The following is a 4,868-nucleotide window of genomic DNA, read 5'->3' as shown; positions in this document are numbered from 1 at the left end:
GGGGGGGGCATCAGCGGGCAGCGGAGGCGTCGCAACGTGGCACACCCATATATAGATCAGCATGTACGGCACACTGCTAATAAATTGTCGTGACGGGTACATCATGATGATGGACGCGGGTGCCTTTGACCTACTCTCCTCTCCGTCAGACTTATAATCTCCGCGGCAGCTCCCGGCGCACGAAGTGCTTTTACGAGTCGCCAATCATACATTATAAACATTCCGTCAGTCAGTCGGTCGGTCGGACAGTCCGTGTCCGTCCGCCGGTGTTTCGCCTTCGACGGAATGAGAAAATCTGTCGCACAATGTCGGGGTTCTCTCTCTCCTCCGGGGGCGACCGACCCTCTTTCTTTCCCAGGACGCCGTGGCCGCCGCCGCCGCCGTCTGCAGGGTGGTACAGTCCCCACCGAGAGTGGCTGGCCGCGGCCGCCACGCTCCGCCGGCTGCAAGCGCGCCGCGCACCTGGCCCGCGCGCGGACTGTACTCGCGCGGCGGCGCGGAGCAGCGCGGAGCTGGTCTCCCTCCCCGTGCCGCTCGCCTCGCACCCCATGTGACCCTCCCCCCTCCCCTCCCCGCCCGCTCCGCCCCTGCGCCGCCACGCTCCGCCACGCCGCGCACCGCCGCGCCCACCTGGCGAGGCTGCTCGACGCGGGGCGACGCTCCTGCTCGCGGTAACCAGCGTCGCAGCGTCGTCATCGGCGTCGCCGCCGCGTCGTCCCGAGGAGGGTAGTTTTGAAGAAACGGGGCAAAGCCTCGCGGTCCTCGCCACATTTCTCTTGAAACGCGTTTCTCGATGATTTCCGTCTCTTCCACGTTCACCGCGCGTTTACCCCCTGGGTGGGAAGCCCGCGCCTTTCTCCCGCCAAACACGGCGCCGCGCCCGATCGGCGGCTTGTAGCTATGGCCGACGTGGCCGTCCACTGCTTGCAGCAAACTATACTGCACAAAACACACCCAAAATACCTCGCTATATTTTTCCACCGAGCGAGGTGGGTCCGGCGAGGGGGTGCGTATTGTCTGAGAGTCGTGGAACGGTACTCCGGCCATAAGCTGCATCCCCGTCTCGTCGCCGCCTGTTTTTGGCGGAGACCCGGAGGACCCGTAGGCAGCCGACTAATGACTAATTCAGCAGTAGACCGCTTGTGTGCCTCCGTCCTTGTCGCAGTCGTTGGACACTGAGAGAAAGGCACGACTAAACGCTCTGGGGAAGATGCAGATGAACCCCCCCCCCCTCCCCACTCCTCTCCATCTTATATTCGAGAGATTCGAGATTTCGTTCGCCCCAGTTCGCCCTCTCTATGACCGCGGCATCGAAGGCCTCGAATCCTCGAACCCCGCAGCTCACCCCTCTGCGGAGGAGACCCTGGGCGAGAGGCCCCGATCCTCGGTATTCGTGGCAAAGGGTCGTCGTCAACCACCTCCTTGGAAGGCGAGGCCGCCGCGAACGAGCATCGTATCTCGCGCGCGGACGGCCCTCAGTTACGGCGCTCGCCCTGCCCGAGGTGGAGGGCCTGCCGCCCGAGGGGAACCGTCGGCAGTGCAGGTCAGAGTCGGGGGACCTTCCTTATCCTGGTCGAGCTGTTGCCAGGGCCTCGGCGGCCTCTGGTTGGCCCGCTGGCGGCTCCGGCTGCTGAGAGGCGGGTATTGGTTGGCCTCGGGGGCCTTCCTGTTTTCCAAGGCGATGAGGGGGCACCAGGCAACCCCTCTGGCCGGCCGGCCGCAGTCGGAGACCCCGAGCCCGGACTGCCGAGCTGATCCCCCACCCCGCCCTGCACGCCAAATAGGCGATGCGGCTTGTTTCCGACGAAGGCTCCATCTCCTCCTCTCTTTTCGCCACGGTCCTAAAGGCGCCCCTCTTTCTTTCTCTCATCGTCTTTCTCCTTACCGACGATAACAGCCCCTGCCGGCCCGCCCCGAAGGCTTCTCTCTTCTTCTCATTCTCTTCCTCCATCTCCGTTCTTTCTTCTGGACCGCCAGCAGAAAACACCCTGCGAATCCAGGTGGTGGTGACGAGAAAGGGGCAAGGATTATACGGCCGCGCTCGTGGGCAATAAAACCAATCCAGATCGAGCGGATTATAAGGCGGCGCGGGTCCCCCCCATTTGTCCCGTGTGGGCGGCTAAATGTTGCGGACGGACAATATATGATGAGCTCCTCGCCGCAGAACTTTCAAAGGGGTGCAGATATATATGTATTTTTTCCCCCGTCGAGTGTGATCGAAAAACGCAAGGAGTACTGTAAAAGAGAGAAAAAAAATTAGAGCGAGAATAGATCAAAAAGAAAAAAAGGAGCTGCGAAGAAAGCATGTCGATCGAATAGGTTTGGTTGCCCAAGCCACCAGTGCGACGACATGCATAATTTTTTTTTTCGCCTTCGATTTTTGCAGTGCATATCGCCCGCGGTGCCAAACGACGCTCTGCGAGTGTATCGGATCATCGAGAGGAGGGGCGCGGCGATCGGAACGTGGATTTGCATATCACTCCTTGCGCTTTTCAAATGGTAACGATTTTCGCACCTCCAGAGATGATGTTAGCGCTGCTCACTCCCCGTGTTGAGCGCGTCCGTCCGTCCACCGTCGTTTCGGTATGGAAATGAGGGCGATATCGACAAATTGCTCTTCTTGGCCGCGCGGACACGGCCACGGCCACGGGCTCCCGCTAGACTCGGCCGGTCAGCGCTGACCCGGCGACTTGTCATCAGCAGGCGATGACGGCGACGACGGGGAAGGACAGACGCGGTTTAAACCGCCAGAGTGACATCCGTACCGTAGGGCACCAGGCTTGATCACTATGTACTCTCTCACAGGGAGTGGTGGTTGCGTCTCGCGGGGGATGGGGCTGGAGGGACACTCGTGCGTTGCAGTCACCGGCCTGGGCGCCGCGGCCCCGGGCGTGGCAGCGGGTCTAGAGTCGATATTTGACGAACGATCCTGCTCGCTGCGTCTCATTGCCTTGCTAATCCCCTTCTTCATCGTCACTTTTGCGCAGAGATTCAGACTAACCGGTGTGTCATTTTGTCTTGCTGCGACATGTGAAAGACGTTTCAGGCGACAGACTCACGTGAACTAACTAACTGGTCGACCACCTTTAGGCTCCCTAAAGACCTGATTCCGATTCCATCGACTTTCTTTGGAGACAATGGCGGACGGCTCGGGGGCTTGGAGGGTGCGCGCCGTACTGCTCCGCACAACGAGGAGAGCGCGGACCAGTTCTGAGGTCAGACGGGGCCGGTCGCGGAGGTTACCGTCGAACGGCGGCAGGCCGTCCCCTTTGCCCTTGTTTGGACGACAATGCATCGTTATTGTTGTTCGCCCCGTGCGTCGATAGTGCAAGTTTTTAAATCAGAGAAAAGTTTTCTCATTGCCGTCGTGGACCCGGCGTTATAACTGTTTCACACAGAGGACTCCGCGGGGGTCAATGGTACTGCTTTATGTCTTCCTTTGTTTCTTTTTTTCAATAAACCACGATTTGAAAAACCACCCCCTAACACGCGAGCCCGTTGCGTTTAGTGAGGGTTATTTTTGCCGTGACTTTTGCGTCTTGACTTATTGAAAGATTAGACTGAAAAACATTTTACTTTTCAATGCATCCAGTTCTATAGCTTTTGCGAGAGGTTCGCGAGACTGCGCGCCTGTAAAGAAGGCTGAGAGCTTATACTGTGCGACAAGCCTCCCCAAGAAAGCCGCGCCGCCGCGCCGTTATACGCGGGGACTTTTCTTTCCAACCCCATCAGACAATATAACCCAAGATGAAGGCACGAAAAAAAAACCTACATATATGCATAAATAGCCATCTTTGCTTATAGTGCGTGCGGTGCGTGTTCGTTTATCACGCGTGAACGGAGACATCTTCGGTACATCTGAGCGGGGATAAACAGGTCCGCGCCGATAAAACGGAATAGAAATCCAGTTTCTTTTTGCCTTTTGCTTTCCTTATGTGCCATATCGCTCGCACTCCCACGCGACACACAGAAAACGTCAGAGAAACGACCGGCGCGATGCTTTTGTGGAGCTCACACAGGAGGTCAGACCTGTGCGCATGTGTGCGTACGTGCGCGATATGCAACGGACAAACTCGGCGCTGGTCGCTGCAAGGTGGAGAGAGAAAAAGAGTGGGTGAGTACATATCCATGGGGCTCTCTGGCAGGGCTCTGCCAAGCCATGGCCAACCGATTCAGCAGCACCAACAAGGTACCAGATTTCAACAGTTTTCACCCTCAAATTAAAATATGTACCGTGACTTTCTAAACCGATGATAAGGACGACGGCAAAATTTATTCCGGTTGAGCTGTGTGTGGGATGTATAAACATCTACACTCGTTCTCGTGCTATTCAAACTCTATCGTACCCCGTCGTCACCGGGAAGAGATGTGATAGTACGTCGTCGTCGTCGAGGCCGTCCCACGGGCCAAAGGTGGTGGTGACGCGTACAAGTCAGTCTCTTTGAAAAGCCGCCCCCGCCGCCAGCCCGCCAGCCCACGCCGTCCGTCGTCATTCGATTAAAATTAACCCCCTCCCCCCTCTCTCTCTCCCTCTCTCTCCGTGTGGGTGGGCGACACCAGCGACACGCGCTCCCCGCGGCGGCGGGGCTCCCACCCTTACGCGGCGAGATGACGTTTTATGTGAGCTCAGCGTCATCTCTCTGTGAATATCAGTCGCGGTGCATCTATCTCAAATTATCACGGGGACAGAGAGGGCCGGTCCAGGCAGCGTGGGGGGGGGGGGGACAAGTGTCCCGGAGGCGGCGTCGGCGGTGTCACTGTCATATGACGGCACCCCGCGCACCCCCTCCCCCACCCACACAAACGCACGACGCCGCTTTCTCCCTCGCATACTCCCTCAGCGAGACGGTAAAGGGTTTGACTATCCT

This window comes from Frankliniella occidentalis, unplaced genomic scaffold (assembly GCF_000697945.3).
Source record: "Frankliniella occidentalis isolate FOCC.00 unplaced genomic scaffold, Focc_3.1 Scaffold125, whole genome shotgun sequence".
Taxonomy (NCBI): Eukaryota; Metazoa; Arthropoda; class Insecta; order Thysanoptera; family Thripidae; genus Frankliniella; species Frankliniella occidentalis.
The sequence above is the reverse complement of the archived record's forward strand: the minus strand, read 5'-3'. Positions refer to the sequence as shown.